Here is a 15,671-nt window from a genome sequence, read left to right as displayed (position 1 = left end):
TTAAGAATTAGGGGCAAAAAATACAAACCTAGTGCAACAAATTCTATTTTCCTCTCATGACAAATCCCTTAATATGCAATAACAGTGGTGTTTTTGTGACGCACAACTTGAGGGCAGACTACCTCAGCTACTGTGTCAATATAGCATGCAAACATAGCACATACAAATCTATTTTCAATGAAGCACGGAGAGAAAGTACGGAAAAGACGAAGACACATGAGGCAGTCTTTTGTTTTTATTGCATTAGGGAATTGGGATGCACTTAGTTCGTGTTTACTGCTACGAGGGGTTCAGTTATGCCAACAAAGAAACAAAAAGCTGATACACATTTGTAACACAATTACCTGCTTGCTATTTTCAGTGTGTTGTTGGGGGTGGGGGTTTCGAATAAAGAAATTGAAGGAGCAATTGTTTTACCACAAAGGTTTTATGGATAAAATGTAAATACTATGTCTGCCCTGTCTGCATATGTTGAACTCTTGGACGACTTGTGGCAAACACAAACACAAGGCTACAAATTTGAAATAAAAGTTTGTGTTTATTGCCACAAAAATATCTGTAGCTGGACATTGAGGTTTTTTTTTTTTCAAATTTGTTGAGGAGTTTAGCAAACTTCATGGCAACATGTTATTAAGCGTTTAGATGAAATATGCAATTTAATAAATCATTTACCTTCAAGCCATTTTAACTCAAGCCTCATGGATTTGACTAAATAGCCAAACTCAAATAGGATAAGGCTATTCATATTCAACAACGTGAAGTCATTTATAAAGCAAACAACTAATTGGATATAGAAACTTTATATTTAAGTGCAGAGAACGTCGACAACTTCAATTTATGCCGATAAAAAAACGATAAGGGATGAAAAAGAGATGCTTGCTGCTTGATTATGAGTTGGTAACCCTTTTACTGGACAAATTCAAACACATTTAGGGACTTTCAAAGCCAATTTTTCTGCTCCCATTAGAAGAAAAAAGCCATGTTGCGATTTACATTTGAGATTTGTAATCTTGTTTGAGCCTTTATCAAGACATCTGATTTTTAGATCTTGAGTAAATGGCAAATATATTTGTTTTTGAGACAAATCTCTCCACAAATAGGTGTTGGGTAAATGACAGTAATACGTGGCTTACATTTTCAGATGCAGGAAGTTCCAACTATTACAATTAACCACATGGAAACACTACCTTACTTTTTTGCATGGCCTATAATGAATGCCCCAAAACTGATCTGTAATCCTTACACATTTCATAGAGCCCTGTTTAGGTGTAGAATGCACCTTTCCCTCTAGGGCACAACCAGTGGGGGGCGATGTCGCTTCATATGTAAAAACTAATGCCAGCTGCAGTTAATCACAAAGGAAGAAAAAATGCAATAGCAAAGCAAAGCCACCAGAGAGCAGCATCGTGTCATTTTCAAGCAGACTTCTTGAGGAACATGTAAACAATTTCAAGCATTTAAAAGCACTTAACCCAAAATTCTAACACTTTCCAATCCCTGAAAACATTAAACATTTGTAAGGATTTAAAGCACCTGTAGGAACCCTGTTGATTAGAAAAATTGATTGGTCCTCATTTGATTTCCTTCAAAATTGTTTAAATATAAGTATCACTTGCCCACATAGTTTAAGGTAATGAGAGTACACAATATGACACAAATTTGTACCTTCCTGCAGGGGAAAAACTGCAGGTTTAAGGGTAATCAGAAATAATTACTAATACAGTTGTGGTGGGACGTCAGAATAATTAGCTGCACCCCATGGGGGTCTCAGTTCCACAACGAGAATAACGTGACACAAAAATTAAATGTGTCGACGGACAGAACGTTGCGCTCCAAGGAAGATTCTTCATTACAGACAATTCATTTGTGCTATCCTAGGAGAGGGCCTAATTCTGAGTGTCTGGACTGAGGTAACGCTAGGTGAGCATGGATGGGAAAAAAAGAGTTTATGCTATCAGAGAAGATATACGAGTCTGAAATTTACAACATGTCCTTGAGCGGGTGAGCATGAACGTATATGTAAAACAGGGATGCTTGGAGGTTACAGTTTAATTTTGTGAAAGCATATGTGACTCACTTTATACATCGAATATTCGTTCGAGGTATAAATTAATTTATTTTCATCAACTATTCTTGCCTCTAAAACAAGCCATAAAAAAATGTTCTTTTTTTTTAACAGTTTTCTTTAGAATCCCATTTAACGGTGATGTATCTGTTGCTTATACTAAAACAAAAGCTGTTGATACTAATTGTTATCCACAGTGTCACTCTCCCAAGCCAGAACAACATTAAATATCAATACCATCTTTTGCAGGCAGTCAGGTAGGTTACCTCAGATGTGAAAACTTCCCAAAAAAGCTGACTCTGCCTTTTTGGTTATGGTGACTAAGCAGCTTTCTCAGAAAGACATTCTATGAAGCAAAACACTGCACCATAGAAACTAAAAATAGCCACAGGTCTTCATAAATGACAACAAACGTGAAAAATGTCAGTTAACAACAAGCACACATTCCATGATCATACTGTACAATATATGGTATGTATGAATGCAACAGAGGAAGAATTAAGGAAAAGCAAAATCTAGAACATCAAAGGTCAGTTTTATCAGTCACGCATTGTTACAGATAAGGATGCATCACAGGATTGATTTGATCTCTCCCTGTTGAATAGAAATATGGTTAAGACGCAGTGATACATATTGAGATAAATATGCTTTTATGAAGCCTCTCAAACATCAAAAACTGTTTAAAAAGACGTTGAGAGACGCCAAGGTTCCGTCTTTATTAAGGTGATAAGTGAAATTTGAAAAATGCCTTTCAGGGTCTTGAAAGTATGTCTTTAAAATTTTTTAAATACATTTAAATCAAGCTGGACAAGATAAAGACAAAAGTGACTACAGTAATAACTTGCTATGTCACATTTTCGTGGTTTTGCTGCGTCGCAGAATTTCATTGTAGATCGTTTCTCCATTCTGATTAGCAGTTGACCCGCCCCTTTCCTGCATGCGCACCATTAACGTTGAGGTCTTTCCCACGTTCTAGAACGGGTGGAAACATTTGTTGGCCTGAAGAAGGATGGGTGCCACCAGGCTGTACTTGCCCAAGTCTGACGTAGGCGACATCATAAGGTAAAAGCGGTGGGATTGTTTACCATGACACTGACACCTAGGATGAATATTTCATTGGATTTGGTGATTTTAAGTGAAAATGATACATTTGGTGAATATGTTATTTATGCTAGAGTTACCTGAAAAATTCCTAATATGTTAGGTTGTAAATGAAATTAACAGCCATGTCATGTAGCGTTCATATACCAACAACATATTAAGTCTGTTGTCCCATTTTATTTTAAATTATCTTTCAAGTTGATGTAACAGAGTTAAAATTTTATTGTTTTGAGTTTTATTGAATTCTCACAAAATATGTGTTTTTATTGCATTCCTGTTAAAACTGTGGTTCCGCATTCATTTGTTAAGCCATGGGCATTGCGACTGTCTTTCTCATTTGTCACTTTATGGGCTTCTGCGCCTTCTGTACCTTCAGCTATATCACCTGGTGCTGAAGGTAAGCTGTACCCAATATAGGAGCTGCTTTCACGAACTATTTTTGTATGCAAGTTGTGCTAAATGATGCATAAAAGCACTTATTAAAGGTAAAGTAATGCAGCTTGAAACGATGATTACTGAGATGCAGCATGTTTAAATGCAACCACGCCACTGTGTGTCTCATGTTGAGTGATGTCACGTTTTTTGTATTTTTGTTTCTATTAATGTTTTAGATGTATGCAGTGGTGCACAGACGCCCTGACTCCTTTGTAATTTTTTGTTTATTGAATGTAGGCAATAAACCAAGTGTCTGTGAACCCTTGTGTAGCGCATAAATGAGGGTCATCACATTGACATGGCTGTTATTGGTGTAAGATTTTATCAAAAAGATTTCCCCCCAAAATGCAACTTATACCCTGGTGCAACCTATATGTGGGTTTTTTTTCTTCTTAATTATGCATCTTTGGCTGGTACGACTTATACTCTGGAGCGACTTGCAGTCCGAAAAAAATGGTAATTATACCATATTTTCTGTAGGAGTAAAATATAAAGCATTCAACGGGCATTTCCTTTTTAACGCATGTAATGCCACAACTAATTTTATTAGTAGCACCAAATATTTGATTTTCCAAATACGTGAAGTCACTGCAATGTAGTTCCATTCAAAAGGTCTTTAGAGGTTGTTATTCTTGGGCACTATTTATGACGCAATTGACATTTTGTCAAAAGTTGCTGAGTCCAATTTCGTGACAAGACAAAATATTTTTTCATTGATCACTAGTTGACACAGTTTGCCCTTTTAATAGTCGAAGAAATAGTACCCTACCAAGGGATCGGCGCTATAAATCATGTGATGTTTATTTATTCGAGTGAAAATAAAATAATAACATGTAAAAATGATTTCATTTATCTTCCAAGTATGGAAACATTGGCCATTATGTCACGTTGTTTACCCCGTGACTCCATCGAGTCGCTTTTCTGTGACCGCCAACTTAATAATCACCTTTCTGATCAATGACAAGAACGGTTGTTTTTTTCCGACTCACTCTTCGGGGTTCTTCAACTTTTTTCACTTGCTTTACCGGACATTTGTTTGAAAAGAAAAGAAGCGAGAGTAGCTGACGGTGTCCTAAACTTTACCTTGTCCAGGAGGTTAGCTTCGTTTCCGTGGGCGCCGCCTCACACACTCCTGCCGCCTCCACTCGTCCGACTCCCGAAAAAGGAAACTCCTCGGCTTCAACACTCGATTCTTCGCTTCGGTCTTCTCTTTAGAGAAAAACCAAATAAATAAAAGCGGCAGGGAGAAAGGGTGAAAATAGAATGCGTCCGCAGCTCCGACTGTTGCTTACTTGCTTCATTTCAAACCTTCAGACTAGTGACGAGTCGTGCGCGAACGAAACGGCTTTCTGAGCTGACTCTTTAAAATTATTGACAAGAGCCAACTCCATTTGAAACTCTCTCTTTCTTTCTCTCTCGCTCTCTCTATCTCTCTCTCTCTCTTTTTCCTGTTGTTTTCCCTCTGTCTCTCTCTCTTGCCACTCTTTCTCTTCTGTTGCTTGCTCTCTTTCTCTCCCTCTCTATTTCTTCTAATCTCTTTCTATCTTTTGCCCTCCCTCTTTTTCTTACTCTCTCGCTCCTTTTCTCTTGCTCTTTTACTATAACTTTATACTTTTCTCTCTTTTGCTTTATCTTTCATTCTCTTTCTTTCTCTCTCTTTCAGTGTCTCATTCTCTTTCCCTCTATTGCGCGCTCTCTTGTATCTATTTTTATTCCTCTCTTTTTTATTTTCTATCCCCTTTTTTCTCTTCATTTCTCTCTTTTTCTCTCACTCTCAATTTCTCTCTCTATCTTTTTCTCCCTTTTCTCTTTTCATCATTTTCATCATTTTGCTTTATCTTTCTCTCTCTCTCTCTCTCTCTCTCTCTCTCTCTCTCTCTCTCTCTCTCTTGTTCTCTACTTTTCTATCTTGATCCCCCTTACTCGATTTCTCTTTCTATCTATTCTCTCTTTCAGCCTCTCTCTCTCTCTCTCTCTCTCTCTCTCTCTCTTCCTCCCCCCCTCCTCTCCCTCTCTTAAAGGCACTCTTAACTGGTCAATATGAGTGGCGTCATCTTGCTAAGTACAAATAGTATGTTAAGTTGAAATTGCCAGTCGTTTAAAATTCACTGGATATTAAACAATAAAAGCTAAAATAATATAATGTAATATAATACATAGATAATATAATAAAATAGATTAATCAACTGCAATAATATTTCATTATAATTGGTAATATATAGTTCAACATCAAAAAACCTGAAGAGCCGCTTGTGAGCCGAAGGAGACGGCTCTTTTCAGCAAGCCAAGCCAAACAAAGCCGGTTCTCTAAAAAGGTACGGAATTCCCATCAGTACTTGAGACTCGACTCCAGTCGGGTGGCTTCTTGTTGTGTGACGCGAAGGGGCGTGGCCAGGCAGGCGCCCCACACACATTCATTCTGGTTTTAGTTAATTTAATTTAGAGGGGGATTACAATTAATCTATTCTTTGCACAAAGCCCTCTCAACAGCTGAACACGGCGTTGCTTTAAATGACATATCTTTAAATATCAATCACCTAATAATGTTGCAATGTTTTGAAACCACCAATTTCATGCAGACACAAAACCAAGTTACAAAGTATTGAAGCAGTGGTCTTAAACTTAATTTAAAACCCCTGATGAAAGCATTCCACTGTTCTTTTTATATTTTTTATTCGTTAATACTACACAAAATAAAACGTAAAAATAAAAAACCATCAAGAAATGATATGAAAAGAAAACAATAAATCTGTAAATAAGTAAAAAAAGATTTCATAATTTCTGTGGGCTGCACTTAAATTTGGGACAGTGTGTATTGTTTGACCAGTAGATTTGCTAAACAAACAGTAACTGGTGCTAAAAAGCACAAGAAAGCATGCAAACTACATCGACTCAAACTAACCGAACCCCATCATTTATCTCTTTTTTTGCCTGTGTTTCATAAGGGTTTTGAATTTTGGGGGTACCCGTAGCAGGGAGATGACCGACAATCATGTCTGCTCCCTCTGGAGAGCCTTGTGATATGTAAAATAAATATTTCTTGACCTAAAAGTAGAAAAGAAGAAACAATAAGGAAGACATTAAAAAAGAAAAATGGGAGAAAAGAAGAAATAGGGCCAAAAAAAGGGATGGTTTTAGGGGGTCCCCGTAGCAGCAAAATGGCTGACAAACATGTCAGCTCCCTATAGGTGATGCTTCATGTTATGTAAAATAAATGCAAATCCTTCTACCTGAGACTATTTTAAAACTGCTCGTTTATATCTTAGTTCTTGTATTTTTGATCAATTTTGAATCAAAATTGTTTTTCAAATTATTATTTTTTTACCACCAGGAGGCGGTTAATAAAACACAGTGTCCCTTCATACCTTCCTTTGGGCCTCATTCTATCATTCGCAATTGGCCCACAGGCTGTGAGTTTTAAACCCATGTGTCAAGGGAACAGTATGTATGTTTGACCATTAGATGTCCCTGTATTGTGTTGTGCAACCCTAAACGAGTGATAAAAACCACGAGGAAGAATACAAAGACTAACGGTCACAAAACCCGAGGATTTTCCTTCTCATTTTTTGCCAATTCCTCGCAATTTTCTTTTTTTTTTGGGGGGGGGGGTATGTGGGAGGGGAATTGGGGCTGTCACCCATAGCAGCAAGATGACTGATTATTAGTCAGCTCCCGCGAGGTGAGGCTCATGTTATGTAGAATGAATGCAAATTTCCCGACCTACAAATATTAAAAAAAATTACTTTGAAATGATAGTTCTTGCATTTTTGCTTATTTATCTAATCAATGTTGTTAATTAAACAAATTCCTTTTTTTTCCAGTAGGAAGCGCTAAATAATACACACTGTCCCTTTAACTAGTCATGACTCTTCGTTTGAGTGCGTACCTAAGGCTTTATTTATACAACAAGCGAGCGGACTATTATGACAACATCATACAGGTAGGTAAGTTGCCTGCTGCTGGGCAGAAAGGTTGCTAGTTTCGTAGGCCGGGAGATAGTAAATAGTTTTATGAAACGTATGACGGTAAATTTGTTGGCAGGCTAATTAGTTTAAATCTGAAAACGTGTCTTGAAGCTCGAGTGGGCAGTTGAGTGGACACAAAACTTGGTAGGTTATCATAAAGTTACATATCCATCAACTCCATATTTTTAACTTATTTTATGCTACGAGGCCTGCAGAACTGATAGTGAAGGCCTCCGGGCAGATTTCTGACCCTGGCAACAAATAATGGCTGAAATCTGATTGGTTAAATGAAAAAATATGAAAGCACACATCTGAAACCAGCACAACAAGGGGGGAAGCAATGAAAGGAAGCTGACAGACAATTCGAAATTTTTTAGCAACTATTTATGGACTAAATATAATTAACCTCACGAGATTCAGATATCTTTTAGGCCAGCAGAGAAGGCCTTGCAGGCCCTGACGGCCCACCACTAATAGGAAAGAAATGGGAACTGGTACTCTTACATCTTTGTTGTAGATTAGACAAAACTGTCATAGTTTCTGTTTCAGAATAAAACCATCGATAAAACAAGAAGAAGTCTGCAAAATCCTTCTCTGCTACATATTAAAAACAAACACCTATTTTAATACAAGTGGGAAAAGAACTAAGAAAGATGCTGAAATAATTGTTTTTATTGTTTTTTGGTAAATAAAATAAACTTGTTTAGACAAATGATCTTTATTTTTTTTCTACAGTCTGTCTTGCTGTGTGTAAATATGTGCTGTGTTGTGTTTGTAATGTTTATTATTTTTTTAATAAGGGAAATTACAATCATTAATGAGGGGAGCAGTTGACTTGGGTTGACAATTATGAAGTAATGTCACTATGAGATGGTCTAGAACAGTGTTTCACAACTTTTTTATCGATGTACCCACAACCGAAAAAAGGGAAATTCACACTTCCAGCAGTCTCCTTTGTTGTTTATTGATAGATTAACAGGATGCCCAGGATAACAGGTGCTTTGTTGTAGTTTAGCCACAGCGGAGTGGATGCCGTCACACGCTAGTCCAAAAGTTCAACGTCCCTGCAGCAGATGGAAATCTTTGTGCCCAGGGTTACACCACCTCGTGTTCACGTAGATAGCGAGTCCACCTCCTCTCCGCTTCCCTCAGGCTTTTGTGTCTCTAAAAGCGCTGAAGCTCAGGGTAGCTCCGGGTAGCTCCACGTTAGCGTCCGGAATGATAGACGTGAGCCACGCATCTGTAAAATACAGCAAACTGCACTCCCTGTACGCTTTGATGTTTTTCACCAGCACAGCCAGTTCGTCAGTCTTATTTGGTAGAGAGTTCACATTTACCATGATTACAGACTGTACCGAAGACTTGTAACGCCGCTAGCCACTTTGCCTTAGCTCAGGCACTGCATCCACGATAGGGCCCCCTCATCACGCTGGCACGAGAATTCTTCAGGGCAAGGAGTTGATTTCTCGAATAAACATATTTTTGTGCATTAAAACCCATAACGATAGGATAGAAAGTAATCCAAAGTGTAGCTGTCAAACGGGACGAAAAACACCGAAGATAGAAGCAGACACTTAAAACAATAAATCACAAAAAGTGCGAAATAACACGGAGCCGCTGGAAAGGCTGCCGCTGGAAAGGCAGCCGCTGGAAAGGCTGCCGCTTGCGGCGGCGCCGCTTTGATGATCATTTGTTTCATGTCATTGGTATTTAATTCATATTTCTGATATTTTTATAATTTACTTTTTATACTTGTATTTCATTTTTATTATTTAAATGTCTTTTTTAGTAAGTAAAACAGATACAATTATATTAATTATGTCAGAACCAGAACCGAAACAGGATCCAATTTGTCATGCACGTTAGGAAGCCGGTCTGGCGTGGAAGGACAGGAAGCCAGAGACCAACGAGACCGATTCCAATTGCCCGAGTTGATATCGGACAGATGGGGTCGATACTGGACAGGAAGGGACAGCCAGGATTGACAACAAATCAGGATATCGATAAATAACAGGAGAAACTAGACCGGAACGAAAACTGGAGAAAATTATAAACAGGACCAAAATAGACCGAAACAAAACTGGAACCCGAAGTTAAACAGGACAAAAATAAACAGGAACAATACCACACTGAAGATATCAACAGGAAAACAGGACCAAGACAGAACCCACGTCTTGTGGGGCAGAAGTTCGTTTGACGGGCTGACCAAAAGCAAGAGAGCGCTAAGCTTACTATAGAAAGAGAGCCAATGTCTCAACGAGCCGCAGCTGGCACCACACGGGCGGGGCCAATTGAGCACCATGGCAACCGTGACACACATGGGCGCGGCCAATTGGGCGCCATGGCAATAATGACAAATTAATTAATTTAGCAAACTGCTAATCCTCAATATATACTGTAAATTAAAAAATATGGTTTGTCTGCCATTGATAATTTTGCTTGTTTTAATTTTAATCAATGAAGAAATACACTTCTGAATATATGTGGCAAAAGAAGCTAAAAAAATTCGATTAAAATTAGGTTAAATGAAGATATGATCTACCAATGTAACAAGCATTTTTTTGCAGTATAGGTAGAACGAAAGCCAGTGCTGTTTTTTGCATCAATACTAATTTTAGGAGTAAAATAGCATTAGCTTGTTTGCTAACTTTTGTATATTTTTAGCAAGTTTTGTGCATATGGAATAAAAAAAAAAATCGTTTTTTTTTTTTTATTAAAACAAAGTTAAGAAGAATAAACAAGGACCTTAGCAGCTAGATAGAAAGCGTGGTCCAAGCTTGTGAAAGATGCTAACTTAGATCACAGTCATGGTCAAGTTCCAATGTGGTCAAGCATGATAAAGGATTCTGCGGTTGCAACACGAGCCTGGGAAAGCTGTCAAGTGGCGATCGTGACCAACAAAAAATGGTCTGTTCGATACTCTCACACCCATGGAGAAAAATACTTCATTTAAAAAAGAATTTTGCTTGTAGTTATCAACTGTCCAAGTTCGGTGATTAGTAGTGTGTTGAGTTGGTGCCAGTATAAATGACCTGAAATAGATAATTGAGTGACAAAAGATTGTTGGGTATATATGTAAGTCAGGGGTCTCAGACTCAATTTACTAGGGTCCGCCGGAACTAGGGTCTGAGTGAGGTTGGTGCGCATTGGGTTTTTATAGGCAGAAACTCACCAAAAGCTACATGTAAGATGCATCCAATGTCATTTGAGCTTCTGTTCAACAGCAGTGACTCTCCTTCAACCACCTCAGCAGCCCCTCAAGCTTCCAAACAATGAAGGCAATTGTCAACAAGAGCCCAGGACCTTAGCAGCGACATGTTTGAGTCCGATGACTCCTTGCTTCTGCGACAACAATCGCCCTCCGAAGGCTATCTGACCACAGGATTATGATGACAAAATGAATAAGCTAAATATGAGCAGATGATTGAATTAAAAGAAAATAAAGTCAGTGTGGTATTAGATAAGTATCAGAACGCAGTGGGTTAATTATCGCAAAGTGTCTCATTTTTTAAGTTAGGAAGGTAGGAAGTCAGGTGAGTGTGTTTGTAGGTTAGTTCGTAAGTAGTTATTTGGTAACGTATTTAGATACTGTGGTTGTTAAGGAAGTTCAGTATGTAGGTAGCCAACTTGCTAAATCCAACACAATTGTTTTTATTATATCTAAGAAAAAAAGATAAAGAATGTGATCGCCAGTTGCTTTGGTTTGATTGTTGCTACATACCTTTCACCAGTCGCTCATGTTGCAGGTAATGATTAGCCAAATGTCTTTAGTTATAATGGTCACCTTGAAAAAAAATCCAAGTCAGCCAGGAATTTGGTTGTTCCTTCGAGTCAATCATTATACTAGCCAGTGGTCCTGTTGCCTGTGCAGGTTTTGCTGCCCTTTATTTTATAGTTTTCTTATTTGTTAGATATGCATGTAGTTGCGTATGTTATTTGAATGAAAGATAGCCCAATAGGTGTTGTGTTGTAGATCATTTGTTATGTATGCCGGATAAGTGGACAGTGAGGACAAATCTGTATTTCTTGGTTTTAAATTGTAAAAAAGTCCAAGGACTGAAATTTGTTTGTTTGGGGTTGTCCATCGATTCGATGATGACCATCTTCTTTTATTTGTGAGTCTGCTGATGTTTGAACAGTCCGATCCTGGATCCACAGATGCGGTTACAGACAGAGCATGTGAAGCGGGTGCTGGGGGGAGCAGGGGTGGCCTGGCGAGCATGTCTCTTTGCATGCTTTGCTGCACGGTGTTGCATGCGCTGTTTCTCCATATAATCCACTCCCTGTGAGCAGTGGGAGCGCCAGAGGTCTCGGCAGGAAGCAAGTTCTTCCAGTGAGGAGGGGTTTATCCGACATCTCTTCAGGATGTTCTTTATTTGGTCTTTGAACCGCATCTTCTGCCCACCAGCACTGCGTTGGCCTAGATGTAACTGACCATAGAGGATACGGCGTGGCAGTCTGTGGCTGGGCATTCGAACAATATGCCCCAACCACCTGAGTGGCTGTCTGCCCTCTCCAACACCTCTGTGTGCGGCGCACTGTCCCTCCATGTGATGCCAAGGATCTTCTGAAGACATCTTACATGGAAGGTCTCCAGGCTCTTCAGATGGCGGCTGTAGATAGTTCATGCCTCACATCCATACAGTAATGTAGGGATGCATACAGCTCTGTAGACCAGCATTTTGGTGTGGAGTCTAAGGTTGTTGTTTTGAATGACCTTTCTCCTTAGTCGACGGAAAGATGCTGATGCTTGCTTGAGATGGCTCTGGATCTCATCATCCAATGAGCAGGTGTCAGACACTATGCTCCCCAGATGATTGAAGGTGGGCACCATGAGCAGGTGTTGCCCTGCTACTGTGAGGATTATTGGGTTTGGTTGGAGGTTAGCACTGGACTGACAGAGTACCTCTGTCTTCTGGGTGTTGATTGTCAGTCCCATTCTGGTGTATGCAGTTACAGCTGCCGAGAGAATGTTTGCAGAGCCTCTGGTGTATGGGAAGCCAGGGCACAGTCATCAGCGTTCTGCAGCTCAATGATGGTCTCTGAGGTCAGCTTGGTAGTTGCCTGTAGCCTCCTGATGTTAAACAGGTTACCATCAACCCTGAAGTTGATGGTAACTCCAGCCTGCTTCTCCATCCTTCTACGTAGCAGTGTTGTGACACAGACAAGGAAGATGTTGAAGAGAACTGGAGCCAGCACACAGCCTTGCCTCACTCCAGTTTCAACGCCAAAGGGCTCTGAGCTTTGTCTTCCAACTACCATTCTGGCCGTCATCCCTGAATGGAACTGTGCAAGAATGGTGAGAAACTTGGGTGGACACCCAAATCCCTTCAGGACTTGCTACAGTAGGTCCCTGTTCACTGTGTCAAATGCCTTTGAGAGATCGACAAAAGTGATGAACAAGTCCTTGTGCTGCTCCCGGCATTTCTCTTGGAGCTGACGTGTCACAAAGATCATGTCTACTGTTCCCCTGTCCTTTCGAAAACCACACTGTGACTCTGGGATGAGGCGTTCCGATATTGTGGAGATGAGTCTGCGGAGCATGACCTTGGCAAGGACCTTTCCAGCAGTGGCCAACAAAGAGATACCCCTACTGTTGGAGCAGATGGATTTATCTCCTTTATTCTTGAAGATGGTCACAATGTTGGCATCTTTCCACAGTTGCGGGACACACTCTCGTCTCCACACCTCTGAAATGTGGTGAAACAGTGTCCGTGTACAGAGGTAGCCTCCTACCTTGAGATGTTCAGCTGGGATGTTGTCAGGTCCAGGGGATTTATTGTTTTTCAGGGTTTTGACTGCATGCAGGATTTCATTGAAAGTTGGCGGGAGGTCGAGGTCTGGCAATGTAGGATGTTCAGGGAGCTCTGCAAGGACAGTTGGGTCCACTGGGGTGGGCTGGTTGAGCAGGGTGTTGAAATGCTCAGCCCACCGCTCCACTATCATAGCCTGATCCTTGGTGAGAGATGTTCCATCAGCAGATCTAACAGGTGCCAGGGAGCAGTTTCTGGGGCCATAGATGGTTTTTTACTGCATCATAGAAACTGTGCATATCGCTTCTATCAGCGTGAGACTTGATTTAATTGGCTTTTGAGATCCACCACTCATCTTGCAGTTTTCTGAGAGTTGTCTGGGCCTCGGAACGAAGGGCTTGCCATAGCTTTTTATAGAATTGAGATTGTGGGTTGTTCAGGGTGGCTCTGTGCACCTGGTGCATTCTGTCCAGGAGGGTTGAGATCTCTCCGGCATTCTGATCAAACCAGTCCTGGTGTTTTTTGGTTTTAAAACCAACGGTTTGGGCTGCAGTGTCAAAGAGGGTGGTGCATAGAGAGGTCCACTTCTCATCCATCCCAGCCTCTGAGATGACCAGCTGTTCAATGTCTGCCAGCCTCTCAGCTAGGGAGCAACGGAAGTTGTCAAGAGTGTCACAACTGGAGAGTTTGGCACAGTTGAGTGTCTTCCTCTTTGAACCACCCTGACGTGCTAGGGGCCGAACATGCATTCTAACCTTTGTCAGAATCATGCGGTGGTCGGTCCAGCTGTCTGCCCCACGCACAGCGCTTGTAATGAGCACGTCCTTCAGGTAAGCCCTCCTCACGATCGCGTAGTCAATCAGGTGCCAGTGTGTGGACCTGGGATGCATCCAGGATGCCTTATGTTTATTCTTTTGTTGGAAGATGGTGTTTGTGATGGTAAGGTTATGCTCTGCGCACAGACTAAGAAGTCTCATGCCATTAGAATTAATTTTTCCAATGCCATGAGCACCAATCACACCATTCCAGTTTTGCAAGTTCTTTCCGACTCTTGCATTGAAATCACCAAGCAGCATGATTTTGTCATTCCTCGGGATGTGACTGAGGATGTCATCGAGTGCCTGGTAGAAGCGATCCTTCTCTTCATCATTCGATGGCAGTGTTGGTGCATAGGCACTAACTAACGTGACATGTCTGCATTTTGCAAGTGGGATGCGAAGAGTCATTAGTCTTTCACTGACACCCACTGGTGACTCTTTGAGCTTCAGCAGTAGGGTGTTCTTAATTGCAAAACCAACTCCGTGAAGATGGTGTCCGCCCATGGGGTATCCCTTCCAAAAGAATTTATAACCCTCTCCCTCTTCATTGAGTGAGCCTTCCTCAAGGAGTCTGGTCTCGCTGAGCGCTGCCACATCCACATTATAGCACTTCAGCTCGTTGGCAATGAGTGCTGTTCTGCGCTGTGGTCTGTCCAGACTGGTATCCAGGAGTGTCCTTATGTTCCATGCTGCAATTCTAAATGCTATTGTTTTTCGACCGTACAGTGGAATGTCCCGACAGGCGTGGTTTCCTGTCCGGGTACTATGCTGAGTGGGCAATCTTTAGGCCACCTTTTCTAGGCCTTTCCCCAATTGGGGTGAGCAGTGCGGCCACTAAATAGTGCTGCTCAGACGCACAGGGGTCTGCCGGAAACAGCTGCCACTCAATCCCAGCTGCTAACGACCGTTGCCCTGTGCCGCTGACGTGCAGAAGTCCAGCTAAGAGCTTCCAGCTCATTCAAACCTGCTCCCGTCACTGGATACTCCATCGCCGCCAGACTTTTGTGGTCGGAGACTCAAGTAAAAGAGGATACCTGCGCAATGATGGTTTTTAAAGTGGCGTAAGGGGTGCGCTTTCCCCAACGCCACTATCTTGATTGTAAAGAAGATGGTTCCAGTGGCAAGGGAGACCCTAGACGACCGACATCTTCCTACAACTGCCGGCGGCTGCCGGATCCAGGTCTGTAGGAAACCACCTCAAAGCATGCCGCCACCAGCTTTTGGGACCAATCTTAGTCTGGACTCTACCCTTCGACCTGTTCGGCTTGGGTAAACCTACCAGGAGTACGAGACTCGTGCCGACATAGCTCTAGGGGTCATGAAGATGCACAAAGTGCCCCACCACGATAAGGTGGTGACCCGTCGGGACACAAGGACTGAAATACACACACACACACACACACACACACACACACACACACACACACACACACACACACACACACACTTTTATTTCTACTTCTGGGAGCTCAGTGTATCTGATATATGATAATTTCTCATAGCATCATTGCTTCCTTTTTTGTGCATGCCAGTA

The 15,671-nt window shown here is 41.2% G+C and overlaps 1 protein-coding gene across 2 annotated transcripts in view; it reads right to left on the bottom strand.

Moving 5' to 3' along the window:
• Positions 1 to 5,906, bottom strand: part of b3gnt2b (UDP-GlcNAc:betaGal beta-1,3-N-acetylglucosaminyltransferase 2b) — a 35,155-nt gene extending 29,249 nt beyond the window's left edge. Inside the window, exons 1-2 of one of the 2 annotated variants that reach the window (XM_088351812.1) lie at positions 5,840 to 5,906; positions 4,685 to 4,810 (exon numbers count right to left, since the gene is read on the bottom strand). The gene's annotated coding sequence lies outside the window, so the exon portion shown is untranslated. Of the gene's footprint in view, positions 1 to 4,684; positions 4,811 to 4,893; positions 4,926 to 5,839 lie in introns of those variants that run through there. The other variant, XM_088351811.1, reaches the window with a different exon arrangement.
• Positions 5,907 to 15,671: the final 9,765 nt, after the last annotated feature.

Source organism: Urocampus carinirostris, chromosome 13 (assembly GCF_059441175.1).
Source record: "Urocampus carinirostris isolate Australia breed hairy pipefish chromosome 13, RoL_Ucar_1.0, whole genome shotgun sequence".
In the NCBI taxonomy this organism is placed as follows: domain Eukaryota; kingdom Metazoa; phylum Chordata; class Actinopteri; order Syngnathiformes; family Syngnathidae; genus Urocampus; species Urocampus carinirostris.
The sequence above is the reverse complement of the archived record's forward strand: the minus strand, read 5'-3'. Positions and strand labels throughout refer to the sequence as shown.